The 20,399-nt window shown below is 46.3% G+C and overlaps 2 protein-coding genes across 4 annotated transcripts in view; one reads left to right on the top strand and one right to left on the bottom strand.

The window, feature by feature from the left end:
* The window catches only part of LOC127034846 (uncharacterized), a 299,262-nt gene that overhangs the window by 165,268 nt on the left and 113,595 nt on the right, over nucleotides 1-20,399 (bottom strand). The window lies entirely within an intron of this gene.
* Nucleotides 1-20,399, top strand: part of NOS1 (nitric oxide synthase 1) — a 156,612-nt gene that overhangs the window by 35,262 nt on the left and 100,951 nt on the right. The window contains exon 1 of one of the 3 annotated variants that reach the window (XM_050924125.1): nucleotides 19,301-19,572. The exons of the other annotated variants lie outside the window; for them this stretch is intronic. The gene's annotated coding sequence lies outside the window, so the exon portion shown is untranslated. Of the gene's footprint in view, nucleotides 1-19,300; nucleotides 19,573-20,399 lie in introns of those variants that run through there. 3 annotated transcript variants of the gene reach the window in all.

Here is a 20,399-nt window from a genome sequence, read left to right as displayed (position 1 = left end):
TGTTCAGCCCACTGGACCACGACTGCCTCTCCTCCACAGACCCATCGCTGTGGAAGTCAGCCTGCCTTTTGAGCACACAGGCATGTACCCCTGCTGTGTGATGACCTGTGACTCGCTCTGTGAGTGACTCTCACCCTCCTGAGACCCTGCTATGCAAAAAACCATGGGAGCTAGAACGCCGGGTGAGCCTGTCTATCTGCCACACTGCCCAAGCCAGAGACGCTAAGTTGGGTAAATCCTAGGCTACCATTTGAAGCCATGTTGTCTTTCAGCCAGCAGACAAAACTGCCAAAGAGATGCTGCTGAGTTGCTTCGTTTTATCTTAATTAGTTCTTTATACAAATTTATCTTGTAACCCTTCCCTCTGTTTCTTTCTACCTCTGGTATGGCTGTCACATAAATTCCTAGATGTTACAAAACCTGCCTTTGTGGTATTCATCCTCCCAGCTCTGACTGGCTCGACCACCATCTAATATGTTTTCTTTAAGAACTGTTGCATTAATGAGACACTTGCAGATATACCTCTACCCCGATATAACGAGACCCAGTATAACACAAATTCAGATATAACACAGTAAAGCAGTGCTCGGGGGAGGAGGGCTGGGGGCAAGGCTGTGCACTCCGATGGATCAAAGCAAGTTCAATATAACGCGGTTTCACCTATAACGCGGTAAGATTTTTTTTTTTTTTTTTTTTTGCTCCCTAGGACAGTGTTTTATCAGGGTAGAGGTGTAGTTTCCTGTGACACTTCAGCACTGAGAGGCACTTAGCCAGTCCCTGTGAAACTACAGAGTTGATTTCACCTGTTCTATTCTATCTAATGTATTTTTGTTGCATTGCCTCTTTTATTTGTATTGTTTGGGGATGGGAATGGGAAGGGAGAGATTTGATGACTCCAACATTTGGCTAAAACCAAGGATGATGTAAGTAAGCAAACACCCTGATCTGCTTCCACTCTTGATTTTTCTAGACTCGGAACTTCCTTGATCAGTAGTACCCCAATCATAACGAATTGTGCAGCCTTGAAGTAGGACACATGGTTCTCTGGGGACTCAGCTGAGATCATCCAAACTTCTTTGTCTCTAGACTCATCTGATGAGGAACCCAGATGCACTCAAGTGAAAGGCCCAGTGGTTCCTGGCCTCTTACGGACATCTATGACAGTTTCATACTAAGACCTCAGTTGTACTGCAAAGTACCTGTGTGCTTTCTCTTATTCAGTTGTGTTCATTCTGACCTATAATGGAGCTTGAACTGCTCCAACCTGCTGTCTTGCTTGCTTTTCTGACAACTCAAGATCTGTTGCAGGTTAGAGCATGCACAACCAAATGGGAACTGAGCAGTTAATCTGGAACAAAGTGGGTTATCGAGGGCCAGTTTTGCTTCTGGTGTAGCAAAGGGAGTCTGTGGGAGTAGGATTTGCGCTCTAGAACAGGGAGAGAGCCATGCATACCAGTCTCTGAAGGCTCCAGTACCCATCCGGGAATGCATACTCAGGGAGTCATTGCATTAGACCCTCTTGTATCTACTTTCGTCCCACCCATTTGCACGTAAAAATTCTGCAATTGGTTCGTTTTTGGCTCTTGAGTCTGGTGTGGGAAGTTGAGATGACTGCAGTGAAATTATAAGGTTCAGACGCTGGCTAATAGCATTAGGAAGCCAGTGGTTATTGCCAGACATCCAGTGGGACCTGGTAAATGAACCATAATTCTGTAATGTGATTTCCTTTTCCCGGTCAGACTAAATGTTCTTGGTCACTCGGAATTAACAAAAAAAAAAAAACCCACCTGTCTCTCAAGCTGTCAATCTTGATCACATCGAAGATTTGAAGAGCTCTTGAATGTCTGTGCCTATTGCAGCTCACTCATGCGCTTTCATTGCGTGCACTGGTGAGCTTTCTAACAGCTGACTTCACATTCATCTCCAGGGGCTTTCTGGGACCCTGTGGACAAGGAAACCGTGAGATGCCTTCAGAGAGCCAGAGGACTCTGGATAGGGCAGAGGGTGGGCCAGGGCCCTTTGCCAAGCACTGGGCTGAGACTGGAATTTCTCCAATTGACCTCTCTAATTGCAACACTTATATAGGCCAAGAGAGAGCCAAGTCACATTTTTCTTCTGATACTATGAAGGGCACTAAAATCAGGGATGTCCCTTTCCCCAGTGAGATCAGCGGGGCGTTATGAGGTATAAGTGAGGATAAAGTGTATTCTGCCGACTTAGGAAAGGTGAGACTTGTTTATGGATCACTATATATTTCCCCATCCACTGCACTAGTCGAATGTGGTGAGTCAGGCTCATCCTTGATGCAACTCCCTAGACTTCAGTGGGGTTACACCAGAAATGAATTTGGCCCAGGTTGGTCACATGTGAACCACTGTGGATGAGGGGAAAGCAGAGGATATGTTATTCCTTGACTTTAGCAAAGCTTTGGATACGGTCTCCCACAGTATTCTTGCCAGCAAGTTAAAGAAGTATGGGCTGAATGAATGGACTATAAGGTGAATAGAAAGCTGGCTACATCGTCAGGCTCAATGGATAGTGATCAATGGCTCCATGTCTAGTCGGTCCTGGGGCTGGCTTTGTTCAATATCTTCATTAATGATCTGGAGGATGGCATGGACTGCACCCTAAGCAAGTTTGCAGATGACACTAAACTGAGCGGAGTGGTAAATACGCTGGAGGGTAGGGATAAGATACAAAGGGACCTAGACAAATTAGAGGATTGGGCCAAAAGAAATATGATGAGGTTCAACAAGGACAAGTGCAGAGTCCTGCACTTAGGACAGAAGAATCCCATGCACTGCTACAGACTAGGGACCGAATGGCTAGGCAGCAGTTCTGCAGAAAAGGACCTAGGGTTTACACTGGATGAGAAGCTGGATATCAGTCAACAGTATGCCCTTGTTGCCAAAATGGCTAACAACATTTTGGGCTGTAAGTAGGGGCGTTGCCAGCAGATTGAGGGACGTGATCATTCCCCTCTAGTCGACATTGGTAAGGCCTCATCTGGAGTACTGTGTCTAGTTTTGGGCCCCACACTACAAGAAGGATGTGGAAACATTGGAAAGAGTCCAGTGGAGGGCAACAAAAATGATTAGGGGGCTGGAGCACATGACTTATGAGGAGAGGCTGAAGAAACTGGGATTGTTTAGTCTGCAGAAGAGAAAAATGAAGAGGGATTTGATGGCTGTTTTCAACTACCTGAAAGGGGGTTCTAAAGAGGATGGATCTAGACTGTTCTCAGTGGTGGCAGATGATAGAACAAGGAGCAATGGTTTCAAGTTGCAGTGGGGGAGGTTTAGGTTGGATATTAGGAAAAACTTTTTCACTAGGAGGGTGGTGAAGCACTGGAATGGGTTACCTAGGGAGGTGGTGGAATCTTCTTCCTTAGAGATTTTTATGGTCTGCCTTGACAAAGCCCTGGCTGAGATGATTTAGTCGGGGATTAGTCCTGCATTGAGCAGGGAGTTGGACTAGATGACTTCCTGAGATCCCTTCCAACCCTGATATTCTGTGATGAAAGGCCCAAGGGTTGCATGGGCATACAAATTCCACTGAGCACTGTGCTCCCACTGTGACACATTAGCAACCTGCTGCTGCTAAGGCAGGGCCAAGAACTTGCCTCTCAATTGAACACAACCCCCTACCCATGCATGGACAGGGTAGGTGGTAACTGGGTGGTGCATGTGAAGCCATGTGTTACTGGAAAGCCAGGAGGTGTAATCAAGACATTGCTGTGTTGGAGTTGCTAAGGGGTAAAGATGCTGTGTGTTTATTTGCTCTGGGAAAGATGATCAGTCTCCAATGAAGAGGAAACCCACTATGGGGACTGTCATTAACTTAAGCACTTTCTACTGCTACATGGGAACCATCTGTCCCCTGCTCTGCTCAATGAACCTTTCTTCTCTGAGATGTATGGCAAACCCTGCTCCTGGAAATGCTGTAATTCTAGTACCGCTGGCTCGGTGGAAGACAAGAACCCAACCCCAAAACAGAAGATACCTTTTTAAGCATGTAATTACACCACTTAAGAGAAGGATGCGGTGGAGCCATTAAAGCAACATGTTTCTGATTAAACTCCTCTAGAAGGTGGTCCATAGACCATTGGAGTTCCTTCCTCTCACCCTTTCAGTAGGTTGACTTCCAGGCTGGGTAACCTAAGTTTGGAATAGATGGTGCCTCGTCTGTGAAAGGATCTGAATCTCAGGTATGGATTGATGGCAGGGACAGTCTTGCTTGAAATGTGAAAAGTGCCTAGCACATTTTTGGGTGCTACCATGATCTAAATTAATAATAATAAATGTATGGAACTGATCTCTCAGTTCTACCAGGGTAATTCCATTAATAGCAGTTGAATTGCTCCAGATACGCCAGGGTAATTTGCCAAAAACTGGGACCGGGTGATAGGGGATTGATCACTTGATCATTACCTGTTCTGTTCATTCTCTCTGGGGCACCTGGCACTGGCCACTGTCAGAAGACAGGATACTGGGCTAGATGAACCTTTGGTGAGACACAGGATGGCCATTATTATGTGCTTTAATTGACTTCAGGATTGGAGCTATATATTTAATGCTTCCCCTAGGAAAACCCAGCTCAGATGCAATGTCTGTGTCTTCTGGATGCTCCTGTGGTTTTAGATGAACAATAGGCTAAGATAAGTGAGGCACAGGGAACTTGCAAAAGCAGTGTCTGTATGCCTGTCCAGACATGCAGCTACTCCGGCTCTCTGAGTGGCTGAGTGGCCCTGACCAGCAGTCTCCGCTCTGTTGGTCCAGCCCTGTGTCACCACACTGCTCTGACAGTGCATGTCAATCCTGGCTCTGCATCACCTCAAATTGCCCATGGGAGCAAGGTTAAATTTCCATGGCAGACAGAGTCCGTGCTCTGTAATGTGTGTGTGGGAGAGGGAGCCCCGACACCCTGTACTTGAACGGTATGTACCAGCATCCAAGAGGTAAAGCAGTAATTGTTAAAGGTTTTGAGGGAGAAATCATTCAAGCTGGTGCCATACTAAGCTGTGGCTCCTCCTCCCTCTAGAAACCCTTGAATTTAGAAGCTGGTTTCTGGCCATGATTTAATGTACCACATGCAAGTAAAACCTGCACTAATGACCACCTTCAGCAGACAATCCCTTCCCCTATTTAGAACCTCCTTTAAAGTATTCCCAAAGTTTCCAGTACAATTTTGTTTGACCTCTCTGGCTAAAACAGCCATCCTGCTAGACAAGTGACTGCTTTGCTGGCCACTGCAGCCTGGCTTCCCTAGATGTTAATAGTCTGGATGGGCATGTGCATTTCAAAGACTGGGGATCAGAGTGGGACTTCTCCATTGCAAATTTTAAGTATTGGGTTAGGGCTGTTTTCCTCTTTCTTTCTCTTCTTGTATCTGTTTTATTCTCCCCCTTTTTTTTCCTTGAACAAGTGTGTTTTTTACTCTTACTTTTATACCTTCAAGGTGAACAAAAAAGCTTTTGACCTGCAGAGTCCTGGGCAATGTATTTCTCTGGCAGCTACTGACAGCCTTGAGAGCATTTTACAGCACTCCCTGTGCTGCTGTAGAGATTAATGATTTAATTTAACTATTGCAGTGAAGACACTGTGTTCTGGTCTTGGCAGGTAAGCAAAGCAAAACACCTTTTCAATCCTTTTGTCCCTTTTAAGGCTGCATCTCTTCCACTGGAACTAAATCCTGCAACCTTCCCTTGGGTAGAAGGCCATGGAAGGGTTAGAACTACACTGTCTGGCTCTGGAACACTTGTGAGTTAAGCCTCTCAAAGCCCTTGTGTGATATCCCCATTTCACAAGGTGGAGGACCCAGTCATGGAGAGGTGAAATGACTTGACCGAGGCCACTCAGTAAGCCAGTTGCAGAATATTTTATCTGGTCCACATGACTCTACAATCAAAGATTTAAAAGAAAAAGCATGATGATTTTCTCATGGCAAAGGAATAAACCTTATGAAAGAACTTCTGTTTTTGGTGGACAAGTGGCTCGAGCACAGGACTCAGACCAAAGAGCCCTGGTTTCTAGTTCCACCTTTTGCTGCTGGGTGACCTCAGGCAAGTCATGTCCCAGCTCCCTGCCTCAGTTTCTCCATCTGTAAAATGGAAATAGTGATGGTGACCCCTTTTGGTGTGTGCTTTGAGAGCTACTCACGACAAGTGCCTGAGAAGAGTCAGGTATTCTTTTTTTATGGTAGTATAAGGTAAGGACTTCACTAGATGATGCAAGGCGTACCTTTTGGTGAGGATCCTCTGACCAGTTCCTAACTTGCTGCTCCCCTTTTAGGGTGTGTTTAAGCCTGACCTGCCCGTGCTCCATTCAGAACGTGTGTTTCTGCTTGAGCTACAAAAAGATCAAACGAAGGGGAGAAAATAGTTCTGCTGACTTCTATTAAAAGGAGAAAAAAAAAAAGAAGAAGAATCCCAATGTCTGTTGAGTGTCAGCTCTACTGGCGTTATCCAAGCGGCTTTCCTCCCCGTCAGCTGGCACCACTCAATACTAATCTCATCAGGAAGCAATGGAATATAGCAGAGGAGGAAAGGTGCCCTAATACCTCTGTTAGTCAGACCCAGCTGTGCTGCTGCTCCAGCTGCATCGCACAGGGCTCTGTTTCCTATGCACGCGCATTCCCTTGAAGGAAAAAAAACACAGAACAGATTAAATGTGCCAGACTGAGCACCCTGGAAATTGAAGTTCTCTGTTTATTCAGGAAATAAGGTACAGTGTGGACTGTGGTAATGCACATACCTAGCCAACTGCCAATGGGCTTCTGTTCTGACCTGGAGGGGACCCCTTCTAGCAGGGGAGCTGGAACAATTTGTACAGTGAGGGCTCAGAGAGCCATTAAACTGTTGCTGGCAGATAACTGCCTGAGGCCAAGCAACTGCGGGGGGGGGGGGGTCCGTTGCCTGGTGTGCCGCTCCAATAAACACACCAGGGTGGAGAAGCAAACCAAATTTATTTGAGATCTCAAAGCGGTGCAGGGAGAATGACTCAGATCAAGCGCGTCTAAAACAAGCAGTCTGTTCCTTTATATCCATGAGAACTTTTCTCACTGACTAGCAATCCCCCATTTCCCCTCCCTCTTCTGTCCAGCTGCAGCATTCTCTTCTCACACATTTCTTTGTTTTCCCCCTCCCTCTCCCCCTTTCTACTGCAGAGACATGTATGCTGTATCTAAAAGTGGCCTTGAAACTTGCTTCAGCCTAGCTTCAATGTATTACAGCAGAGAACTGTCTGTTACAACCAAAAACTAACTGCTAACATTACATTTTTGCAACTATTAGTACATTAGGTTACACTAGGTTACACAAAGTGTTGAACATGGAGGAACAATGGTTCACTAAGGCCTACAACAGGAGGGCTTCATTGACACTTGTGATCTACCACTTTCCCGAGTTACCTAGATTTATACCTGGTGACACCAACAGAACCAAACTGTAAACCCTGCATATGATGGAAATCACTTCTGGCCAGGGGGTGTGGCAGCCCCCCTTGTTCCAGAGCCTCTGCCTTTTCGGGGTGAGAGGACAGTTTAGCCTTCACCCCCACACCTCCTTCTTCGACTTCTTTGCTAAGACTGCCAGCTAGGGAGGCAGGCAGGGCCGATTGTCCTGCTGGTTTTTATGATGGGGAAGTGCTGCCAGCTAGGAGTTGGACCAAGACTAGGGCCTCATGTTTCATAGGATGCCAGTCTCGTCCTTGCATCCCAAAGGATGTAACAAGTTCAGAAATGTGGCTCCCACTCTGGGGCAGCATCAGGCAGCATGGCAGTGGGAGGAGGTTAAACGGTGCCTGTGAGGATGCTAGAGGAAACCCTTGTTCTCCTGAAAGGAGCCCTGGGACAATGCAGGCTCCTGTTTTAAGGTGCCATGTGAGGGACTCACCTGCTCTAAGCTCCATGGAACTCTACCAGAAGGATCTTGCCAGGATCCAAGTGTCTGGTGTTCTAGGAATTCACTGGCCACCGAAGCAATCCCCTCCACTGTGGTACTGCAGCGATTTCTGGTCACGCCTAAAGGCTAGAATATCCCATGACCAGCCCTGTGAGCCAGCCTTTCTTCTCCTCAGTCCCTGCTCTTCAATGTTAAGGTGAAATCAGCAGGGCAGCCATAGCACTAGTGGCTTTCCCCTGTGTAGCCGTCGCTGGAGGATCTGGTCCAGTCGCTGATTTGCTAAAGACACCTTCTCTTTCAGAATGTCATGTCTGGTTTAAAGATCGAGATGGTCCCTGTGTTTTCCCCCCACCCCATCCCCATTTTCATATTGGGAGGGAACTAAAGCCATACATCTGCAAGTCAAACCAAAACCAGCCCCCCACGCCCCCCCCTCAAAGAGTTGGGGCAGTCCAGGTTCCAATCCCAATTTCCGCCCAGTCATTCTAACCTCTTTCTGGTTTGACTCAAAGAGCGAGTGCTGGGCTGTGCAGTCTGCCATTGAGGCAGCTGGGTTTTGTCCTTCTCAGTGCTCACAAAATGCCAGGAGAACTTTGGAAGGTGAATAGGGAACAAAAGAGAGTGCTTTTTTTTTCCCCTCCCATGAAAGATTCTGTGCATGTGAATTGAAAGCGAGGGCCTAAACTGCACCAGACAGCCAAGCCCAGTGCAAGCAGCACTGGAGAAGCTTTCTTAGAGATCTGTTCATGCAACTCACTCCTCATTTACAGAAATCTCCACTGTTCTAATCTGGACACCCTTCCGCCAGCTCCCCACCACGGCCTCTCTCTGCCAGGTCCCTCAGCCCTGCACTGCAGGGTGCTGTTCCTGGCCTGGGCAACCAGACCACTCTGCTCACACACCTATGTTCTGAATTGCGGGACTCCTTGCTATGGTGATCTTTAAATGAGCCCCAGGCAGCCTTCAGCCCTCCTCCATGTCAAACAATACAAGCAGAGAGCATTGGGTCATGCTCTCTGCTCTCAGTGTAACCGATATAGAGGAACAAAATGTATATATTTCCACCAGGTGCCCTCAATAGACGTTTGTTTGTTTGCTTAGCAGTCCTGCATCCCCCCCGGCTATGATTATGGTTATGGCAAACAGTTACTGTTTAAACAAATCCTGCTCACCACCTCTTTCCAAGGGCACCTTCCCTGGGGGCAATAACGTGTTTTGCAGGCTAAGGTTAATCATAGAACATCAGGGTTGGATGGGACCTCAGGAGGTCATCTAGTCCAATCCCCTGCTCAATGCAGGACCAATCCCCAAATGGCCCCCTCAAGGACTGAACTCACAACCCTGGGTTTAGCAGGTCAATGCTCAAACCACTGAGCTATCCCTCCCACTGTTTTTGAGACCATTGGCAGCACATCACTAGTTAGGCGGTGATTTTGTGATGTGTACTAGACTTAGATAAACAATACTTTCTCCTTCTGAGCTAAGGCAGGATTTGAATCCAGAACTCCCAAGGCCCCAAACCAATAGCCATTGAGAAAGGGGCTCACTGACTTCAGAGGGGATTTGGAGCAGGTCACTAACCCTCTATGGCCACTAGCCCTTTTGCCTTTTATGTTTCTATTGTCACATTAGCATCCTGTGTGTGTGGACGCAAGGAACCCTGAATCTGGTTAGGGTTTATTGTTTTGTGTAGACCAGAAATGTAGCTGTGCTCCAAAATTGAACTCTCGCACTATAAGGATTCCTGAAGATGAAGCCAGGAAAAGTATGTTTTAGCCTCTGAAGCAACCTTTTGTGCACAGCCCTTACACCTGCTGGAGGTCAGTCATTTAGCCCATTATAATGTAGGCCTGGCCTCACTAAAGGTACAGCAGTATAACTGCATTGCTTGGGGGTGTTGATTTTCCAGGAGTGTGGATTCCACACCCCCTGAGGGATGCAGTTACACTGACCTAACCCTGGTGTAGACAGCGCTACACCGACATAGCAACCGCCTCTCCCAGAGGTGGATCAACTACTCTAACTGGAGAAGCTCTCCCATCAGCGCAGTAGCGTCTTCTCTGAAGTGCTGCCACTGCACCGGTGCAACATTTAATGTGTAGAGCTGCCTTGAGAGTGAGCCAGAAAGGAAGTGCAGCAAAGAATCCTGTGGCACCTTATAGACTAACAGACGTTTTGGAGCATGAGCTTTCGTGGGTGAATACCCACTTCTTCAGAAAGGAAGTGGTCATTCTGTGGGAATGCCAGTCAGCCAGACCAGGGAGGGTTCTCGGCTTTATTTGGGTGTGTGCATTTTCATACAAAGGGCTCATTCAGAGCAGGAGGAACCTAGCTGGCAGCTCTGGAAGGTTCGAAGGTGAGGTTTTTTTGTTTTAAATTAAAGGTCCATCCAGATGTGTCCACCTGTCATCTGTTGTCTTATATGTAGGCTGTAAGCTCTTCATTTCAGGGACCATCTTTTTGTTCTGTTTGTACAGCACTTGGCACAATGTGGTCCTAGTGCAAGACTGAGGTTCTAAGGTGCTATGGTAATACTACCACTAATCCTATCTGGGGGTGAGAGATGTTTTAGGCATGAATTACTGTGAAGGACCAACTAACTTTATTCCAAAATTACCCAAATGTGGTGTTTTAGGAAAATCAGGAACAGCCAGGGGAATTTTCATATCAGTTCAGGGACCTGACCTCCCCTAATTTATTCACATGAGGGTCTCCCTCTGCCTTGGAAGATGAATAAAAAACCAAAGTCCTCAAGTTTATTAAAAACAGAAAAATAATAAAACAAAACGAGCACCAAAACAATGGGTTAATTTAGTTTATCCTTTTTGTTGTTGTTGTTGTTACTTCTCTTTCACAGAGAGATTCTAACAAAGATTTGACCTCTTAAAGGAGGGTCCATGTTGAGTAGGAGCCCTTTTCTCTAGGGAAGTGAAATCTGAAGTTGATTACTTCCAAAATTAGTAGGTGGATTCTGCTTAGCATATTGAAGATAACTAAGGCCTGGAGCTCTGAGTTCAGTGCAGCTTTGTGTGCATGGTTATGCTGATGTGGAGTTTCTTGAGGAATGGGATCTAAGAATTTTTGTACATGGACAGAGGTAGGTGAATTCAGCTCAATTCTATGAAATTCAGTAACTGGAGAGAGGATTTGTACATTGCATAAAAAGCCATTTGAGAAATTGCTATTCACGTACTTTACGTTAGGCCATTTGCATAAATGTTTGAAGGACAGGGCCCTGATTCACTTAAAATGGCAAGGTCTCTTCTAAACTACTGTCCTTAAAGACCAACAGGTGACAGGCAAATTAATGAAAAAGAATCATCTTAAGTGTGAATGAAATATCACAATGTCGCTGTTTTGCCAAAGTCAGCTTCCATCTCCTCTCCAGGAAACGTGGTTTAACTTCATCCTGGTTTAAAAGGGAGAAGCTGTTTAATACCTTCAAATTACAACAACATTTCTGTATCCCATTAAAATCATTCCAGAAATAAATCTAATTCCTGGCAAAACTCCTGTGAACTTCTTGCCAATCAATGCTAAGGCTGAGTGGAGTCATTCTTCTGTAGATTGCAGAGGCAGTGCTGGGCCTAGGAAGTTGGGGGTTTTGTGGCTGTTTTTTTTTTTTTTTTTCTCTCTTTCCTCTTTGGAGCTGCTGGGCTGTGATTGATTTATTGTGTGTGAGATCATTGCTAATGTTTGTTTGCAGTGAGATGATGCTGATTCAGAAGTGTGTGAGTGATGCAGACAGCATGTTTTAGTTTAGCATCCACTGCCCGCTCCCCATGACTTTTTATCAAAACGGTACGGTGGTCCTCCTGCTGAGTTCAGATATTCCCATTGATTCATCAGCTCGACGAACGTGGATGGGTGACTTCTTTACCTTATAAATATGCAGCTCTGTGAATACATACACATTTAGGTTACTGTTGGTTTGTTAGCAAGATATTTATGGCTCTTTGATTTGGGGGTGGGATCTTTTTAGAACTTTTTGAAGTTAAAACTGTAAACATTTTTCTTTTGTTTTAGTTTCATTATTTTAAATACCATACATATTACAATCTGTCCTTTCTCTCACCCTTTGTCTATATAGACTCTCTAATCTTTGGGGCCAGGGACTCTTACTCTGTGTATGAACAGTACTAGCATAGTGGGGCCCTGAACTTGACTGGGGCCTCCAGGCGCTGCAGGAATACAATATTTATAGTTTAAAGATGTTCCTGCTTCATTTTGTGTTTTTCTTTGCTTTTTTGGTAGCATTTTTAAATGTTAAAAGACTGAGACTATATTTCCATATATTGTGTAGGGTTTGTTATTAATAATGCTTAGGAGATTTTGTGTCTCTTTTGAAGTGGGCAAGAAATTTATCAGGTAACTTTTTTATTCATAATAATTTAAAAAAAAACAAACTTTTTCAACAGCCACTTTTTTGCTAATGGTTAGTCAATTGGACCTCAAGTTCCATTGGGAAGGGCTTCAGGTCATTCCTTATTTGGCATGAATGTAAAGCAACGGCTTTTCAGCTGCTGTAAACCATCCTAGCTGGAGCAGCTTAGATGGGCCCAAACACAGAGTTCTCTTTCGGTTGCTAAACTATATTAAACAATGCTAAGGAGTAGTGAGAAATGCTCCTATTTTAAAAATAGAGCTGTGGCAAATGAGTAACTTGGGAGAATCTTGTACCACTTCAAGAATATGAGGAGCAAACAAGGTTTCTACTCTTTAAATAAGAGTATGAACTAACAAGACACCCTATTCCCTGGATTTTAAATATTTTCCTTATGGTATGAGTGTTTGGGGAACTTCCATTAAAAGTATATAATAAAAAGTAGGGCTGTCAAGCGATTAAAAAAATTAATTGCATGATTACTCGCGTTAAACAATAATAGAATACCATTTATTTAAATATCTTTGGATGTTTTCTATATTTTCAAATATATTGTTTCAATGGACAACATAGAATACAAAGTGTACAGTGCTCGCTTTATATTTATCTTTTATTACAAATATGTGCACTGTAAAAAACAAAATAAATAGTAATTTTCAATTCACCTCACAAGTACTGTAGTGCAGTCTCTTTATCATGAAAGTGCAACTTAGAAATATAGATTATTTTTGTTATATAACTGCACTTAAAAACAAAACAATGTAAAATTTTAGAACCTACAAGTCCACTCAGTCCTACTTGTTCAGCCAGTCACTAAGACAAACAAGTTTGTTTACATTTACAGGAGATGCTGCTGCCTGCTTCTTATTTACAATGTCACCTGAAAGTGAGAACAGGCATTTGCATGGCACTTTTGTAGCCAGCGTTGCAAGGTATTTACGTGCCAGATATGCCAAACATTTGTATGCCCCTTCATGCTTCAGCCACCATTCCAGAGGATATGATTCCATGATGATGATGCTCATTAAAAAATGCATTATTAAATTTGGTACTGAACTCCTTGGGGGTGGCCTGTATGTCTCCTGCTCTGTTTTACCCACATTCTGTCATATATTTCATGTTATAGCAGTCTTGGATGATGACCCAGCACATGTTTGTTTTAAGAACATTTTCAGAGCAGATTTGACATAACACAAAGAAAGTACCAATGTGAGATTTCAAAAAATAGCAATAGCACTTGACCCAAGGTTTAAGAATCAGAAGTACCTTCCAAAATCTGGGAGCTTTTGGGGTGTGGAGCATGCTTTCAGAAGTCTTAAAAGAGCAACACTCTGATGTGGAAACTACAGAACCCAAACCACCAAAAAAGAAAATCAACCTTCTTCTGGTGGCATCTGACTCAGATGATGAAAATGAACATGCATCGGTTAGCTCTGCTTTGGATTGTTATCGAGCAGAATCCATCATCAGCATGGACGCATGTTTTCTGGGATGGTGGTTGAAGCATGAAGGGACATATGCATCTTTAGAGCATCTGGCATGTAAATATCTTGTGATGCCGACTACAACAGTGCCATGAGAACGCCTGTTCTCTCTTATAGGTGACGTAAACAAAAAGCAGGTAGCATTATGTCCTGCAAATTGTATGTTTGTCTGAGCAATTTGGCTGAAGTAGTACTGAGTGGACTTGTAGGCTCTAAAATGTTGTTTGTTTGTTACATAACTGCATTGAAAAAACAAATCTACATTTGTAAATTGCACTACAGTACTGGTGAGGTGAATTGAAAAATACTATTTCTTTTGTTGTTTTTACAGTACAGATATTTGTAATAAAAGAAATATAAAGTGAGCACTGTACTCTTTGTATTCTTTGTAATAGAAATCAATGTTTGAAAATGTAGAAAAACATTCAAAAATATGTAATGCATTTCAAATGGTATTCTATTGTTTAACTGTGTGATTAATCGTGATTAATATTTTGAGTTAATTGCATGAGTTAACTGCGATTAATTGACAGCCCTTATTAAAGTATCCTAGAGAATCTTTTTATCATGTGTGATTTTTTTTTTTTTTAAAGATGGGCATTTGAAGTGAGAGTGAAAAATGAGGGGAAGATGGACAAAGCCTCTATGGCATTAATATACCAGCTAAGGAGTAATCCATCTCTCTCTGGAATTTCTTCTGTGGTCCAGATTACACACTTTTATCTCTTCGGTGTCTTTCTGAGACTCAAGCTAGGTTCAGTCCAGGAACCTACCACTTGTGCCGTCTCCTGCTATTTAATTGCTGTTTTATTAGCATTTTTTGTGGTCAGAGTTTGATTCCACATTTGTATTGCTCTTCAAAGATGTTGTAAAGGGATAACAAATCTGTGGACATTAGCGCATTTAGAAATAAAGGCCCCAATTCAGCAAGCACTTAAGTATGTGCTGAAAGTTTAAATGTGCTTGAATGCTTTTATGGAAGGGGGCCAAGTTAGGTGAAAAACTGCAATCCAGCGTGTGGTGTGGGGCTAGATGTTATACTATCACATACTTGTGACTTGTCTGCTAGCTAAAGGACCAGCATTAAGGAGAGTTTTCCTTTAAGGCTGACAGATCGTGCTGGAGAACGAGAGGAGGAAATTGAAAAAATTCCGCCTTTGGATGGCTTTATATTACTTTTTGCTCCAAGTTATGTTAACTGGATAGGATGGGTAATTCTTAAACGGGAAGTTTAAACTTGTGATGACCCAGCTAATATAAAATATGATGATCAGATCAGTTACTAATAACCAGTGATTTTTGCATACATATAATGTATGAGGACACGTGTGTGAGAGAGAGGGAGGAGTGGTTGAGGGTAAGCAGGAAAGAGATCAAGATTCTTCACTGTGAGGTCAGCCAGAAGTTCTGGGTCTATTACAGGAAAGGGGGGTGGGGAGGTTCTGTGGCCTGCGACTGCAGGAGATCAGACTAGATGTTCATGATGGGCCCTTCTAGCCCGAAAGGCTATGAGTCTGAGTCTGTTTTATGCCATCTGTGTGGCAGCATGCGCTCAGTAACATAGCGTATGAGCAGCTGAACAGAAAGCACAAACTCCATAACCTTTAGGGGACTTTCCAGCCCTCTCATAGTGGTGTACGGTCGGATAGGGGTGCAACAGTGAAGGTTCACTGCCACCTCTAGGCAAGCATTAGTATCGGCATCCTCTGAAGACTGGAGCACAGAGAGAAAACAATCCTGGGATTTGTCCCAAATCATTGCAATCTCTGTGCCAGGCCACCTACTATCAGCTGCTGTATGTATATATACGACTACATCGGCTGTTCAGGCTTTGGTATAAATACATGTAGCTGTTTCTTTATTCCCAGTGCAGTAATCCCTCTAGGACACTTAGAATTACACACAACAAGCATCCGAGTGAGGCCAGAGCCACTGCCCTGCACTGGATTGCTGCCTAAGTTACTGCAGCCATGATCCATGCTGGGGCTACATTTTTTTTTCCCCCTAAGGATCTTAGCTCTAAGCATTGAGGGCAGCCTGTTGTGGACAGGCGGGTTCATAGTTAGATCCCTTTGCAATGGAGCTTGTCTGGGGCTGTGCCTAAAACTGACGTAGCCTGGGGATGTGCACCCACCTGGAGCAGTACATCCTGCCACTGGCTTCATAAGATGCTCTAATATAAACCCCACCTTGATAACCAGTTTGTCCTCAGAGTGGTGGGGAGAGGATGTGTTTTAGAGGGAGAGGAAAAGAGAGGCCAGCACGACAGGTGAAGAAAACTTCTTAATGAGTGCATGAGCTGGGAGCCTGGCTCCTATAATCGCACCGAGCATAGAGATAGCCTAGAACCATGTTTGGCCTGTGTTGTTTGAAATGGGGATGGGGGAAGGCTTGAAGACATGGAGGCAACTCAGGTGGAGGGGAGAGGAAGAGTTATTTTCTCTTATCCTTTTTTATTATTATTATTTTTTATTTTTTAATCTGCCACTTTGGTGCATCCCAAAAGCAGATAATTTGCACTTCCCAAGTATGGTTCTATGACCTGGGGACAAGACATCACAGGCAGGCATGGTTCAGTGGTATCTAGAAATGGGGGGATGCCATCCCAGGAAGGGACAGCCTCTCAACCCTCTATTCTCTGGGGTGGTGGCTCCTGAGTCCCCTCTAGCCCACATCTGTGCTGAGATGGGCATTGCTTTCTCTGCTTTTCTTGGGGCCATCCTGTGCGTCTGGCATCCTTCTCTCATGTGGGGAAATTGGAGTGGCTGAGTTTGAGGATCAACATTCACATGCTGGTAACCACCTCTGTTTCCCCTGAAGGAGGGGGGCATAGAGAGTACGTGCCCATTATGGAGACAGTCAGTTTGTGGGCACCTGTTACTGGAAGAACAGTGTCTCCAGATGTTTGCATCCCTCCGGTTGGCCTATCATTGAACCCTGGGCTGGACTGGAATGGACTCACTGAACATGGATGGGACAAGGAGGCTCCTTCACCTTCTCTGCTCACCTGACTCTTCCTCGTGAGTCCAGTTTGCCTTTTACGTCATTCATGATTCAATGTTGTATTAACCCCCATACTGGCTCCTAGACAGCATGGGAAGGGAGGACTGACAGACTCTTCCATGGCATGTGAAGATTTACAGGGTGCACAGAGACTAGAGCCCTGGCACGTTTTTTGAATACACGGGGCCAAATTCTGCTCTTGGCTACCCTGGATTTACACACTGAGACAGAGCCTCAGCTGGCATGAATCAACATAGCTCCACTGACTTCAATGCAGTTGAAGTTGTCAGGGCTGTGTTGGTTTGCACCAGTTCAGGGTCTGGCCTATTAACGTTAGCATGGATACTCTAGCTTTACACTGGTGTGACTGAGAATAGAATTTGATGGGCAGGGCACTGCAAGTCGTCACTCAGTGAATCCACTGATCTGCACCTGGGGCTTGATCCTGCTCCGCTGGCGTCAGAAATGGTGCTGCTGAACAGAGTGGGAATGGGCTCCTGAGGAGGAAGGTAGAGACTCACTATGGGTAGGGCTGGGGTGGGAGTAGGAGCGGGAGCACAGCTCATCTCCTCTTAAAACATGGGCCAGTGAGGAGTGTGGGAACCCCTCAAAGGGACCAGCCATGTTCCTGTACATCCCCCCGCTGCACTGCCTATCTCTCCATCACAAAGTTGTGCACCATGGAGGCCAGGCTTGAAAACTCTCTCCTGGAGCATCACTTTCACGGGGCAGGTGTATATGAGCCCTGTGCTGAAATCCGCAACCTCTAGCCTAGCACTAGCCAGCTGTCTACTATGCCAAGCTCAACCTAGGTGTCACTCAGCTGAAATCATGGGGGATGAGCTGACCCAACTGGCTGTTTAAATATTCATGTTGATCTGTCAATCCTCCTACCCCACCCCCACTCCTTAAATTTGTGTTGCAGGCAGGTTTCCCTGCTGAGTGTATTTGAGCAGATGCCTTTGGATAGCTTACTATTAAATTAGTCCTTCCTGCATCCAACTGGAGATAATTATGTTTTCATTAGCCTGGGCTGATGTATTACATCTTGATGTAACAGGCATGCCAGAAAAAAAAGAGAGAGGTGGAACTGGACTTTTTCTTTTGAACTGACTGGCACAGCCAGCTAGACTTCTCCGCTTTCCCAGGCTGGGTGCGCTTAATTAGCCTATTTTTTTTTCTCCCCTGTCTTCATCAGCTAAATGCTGTGACATCTCACAGGCTCACTTGGGCGTGGTGGTTGCTTTCTTTTAATCAAGGGTGGAAAGTTTTCTAATTGAATTACCTGGGATGCTGCTGTTTAGGACAACTAGACAATCTGCCACTGGGTGCTCCATCTACCCAGTCCTTGGCTGCCCTTTTTACACACAGGAACCCCAGTGTCCAGGTTTCCCATGGAAGGGTTGGCACATGTGAATCAGGAGAGCAGGCCCTTAGATGCAGTTTCTTGTTTTAAGCAGGTGAAGGGTGAACGCTTGAAGAACAGATTTTGGATCTATAGTGTGTGGCGGTGTTGCCATAGAAATAGGGAACAGTTGCAAAGACAGGATGCTGTCAAACCTGTGTCTACATGGCTCTTTATCAAGGGCAGTTAATGCTTCACCAAGGGAGGAGAGCTAAAGATAAGCAGACAGCCCCCAGGTCTCTCCGTGCTAGGACTCTTTGCCTTGGTTCTTAAGAACAGAAATATATTCCATGAAGGGGGAAAAATGCTACTCCATCCCGCTCACCACAACCCAAGCCTTTCCTCCTCCTCTCCACCCTGAGCACAGGCGTCTTAGTAGCGGAGAGCTTTTCCTTGCTTTTCAGCCTGGGGCCCTTTCCTCAGCATGATAGGTGTGGGGGCGGTGGCACAATGAGGCATGACTCCAAAACCATTGTGTGGCTTGTAGCCCCGTGAACAATCCCCTCGCTGTCCCGTCCCCCACCCTTCCCCTTGGAAATAGATAGCTGCAGGGGCATGTGGGAAGAGACTCTGCAGCATGCAGACGCAGGGCTAGGCAAATATGTGTTTCAATACCTGGGCGAAGGAGAGGAGCCTGGTTCTTCCCCCTCTGGATCCAGCTCTGGGGTCCCGACCTCCACCAAGCTCTACCTGCGGGGGCTTGCTAGGGGGAGAGGGAGTGTGCAGACAGACACTGCTCCAGGCAGCGCTGTGACTAGGGCTGGGGTTGTATGGCTGGCACAAATCTGGCTGCACAATTCCCCAAGTGACTGTCCAGGAGCCTTTCCCAAACTGGGCGACGGAGGGTGGGGGGATCTGTGTCCACCCCCCCGCCTCCTTAGTACGAGCTGGCCGGTCCCGGCTAAAGCCCCCCCCCCTTTGCTTTGGGAGAGGGGCCGAGCGGATGAAGCAGGCTGCAAAGTGCCTGTCAACAAGCGGAGGGAGGGGGAGTTCTTAGCTCTCCACTGGGGTGGTTAATATTTGGCCCCCCCCTCCCGCCCAGGCGGCTCTATAAGAGCTGGAGGGTGCTGCGCGCACAGAGCCTGGACTCCACCCCGCTCCACCCCCTGGTTGGACGTTCAAGTGAATTCGTTTCCGCGATGATAGGATAAAGGAGGCACATTAAGGAATAAATTCCTCCTCGCCACGCGCGTTCAGCTCAGCGCTGGGGCTCCGTCCCTACCTATTGATGCTGCTTTTCGCCTCCCCGCGAAGACCCGCTCGGTGCTTGCAGGGGAGGGCTGGCAATAGCTACTTATTCCTCCCACGGCGCGGGAGAGCGGAGCAGGCAGCCCCATTGCCCGGGGAAGGGGGGACTGCACCTCGGCCAGCCAAAGGCGGATCGTCTGGCGGAAAGGTAAGTGCCTTGAGCTGAGCAGCTCCGCTCGCCTAGCAGAGCAGCGGGCTGGCAACTGCGTTTGTGCTTTAGCCAAGACCGGGAGGCGAGAAGGCGCCCGGCGTGACCTTTGGGTGCCTCGGGATACCGCTGCCTCTGGGCACCTTTCCCCAGCAGCAAAGGTTTCCCCCGTCTAAGGAAAAGCGACCGTGCTCGTAGCAAATCTGCGGGGGCAGGAAGCCAGGCTGTCCGCCGAGGCACAGCCGGATCCGTCGGGTTGGGCCGGCGCTTCTCTAGCAAACTTTGCAGCTACTTTTCAGTTTGTTCGGAAGCGCGCGCGCGTCTGTGTGCCTCTAATACACAAAGCTGCAATGACAACTGATCAACAACACTAGTGGAGGGAAAGGGGGGCTCGCCTGGGGGCAGGTACAGGTCATCCTGTGCAGCACTTTAAGAAGCTCTGTAACATGCGTGTCGTGGGTGTAGTATCTCTGGGTGCGCACCCGGTTCTCTAGCACATGTGTGTGGACTAGGCGAGACCGTAATGTTTTCACCTAGAACTTCTCTCTGTCCACCTGGCGCCGATGCGGTTTCAGCGTTTGGTACTTGCTGCAAACTGAAGCAGCAGGATCGAACAAGTTGTAGGGAAGGGGAATTTCCCCCCCTCCCCCCGCCTCCGGCGAATAAATGCGGGGAAGCTGTTACAAGCCCGCCGGCTCTCGTGTTCGCCAGTTGCCCCCGAATTTCCTCGCTTCTCTTCCCGTTCACACGCTGGAAGGCGAGGGCAGTGCGGAGCGAGGAAAGCGGGCGGCGGATTAACGTTTCCCAGGCTGTGCAACGGGGGCACT

Source organism: Gopherus flavomarginatus, chromosome 15 (assembly GCF_025201925.1).
Source record: "Gopherus flavomarginatus isolate rGopFla2 chromosome 15, rGopFla2.mat.asm, whole genome shotgun sequence".
Taxonomy (NCBI): Eukaryota; Metazoa; Chordata; order Testudines; family Testudinidae; genus Gopherus; species Gopherus flavomarginatus.
Note: the sequence above shows the minus strand (reverse complement) of the source record. Positions and strands in the feature narration are given on the sequence as shown.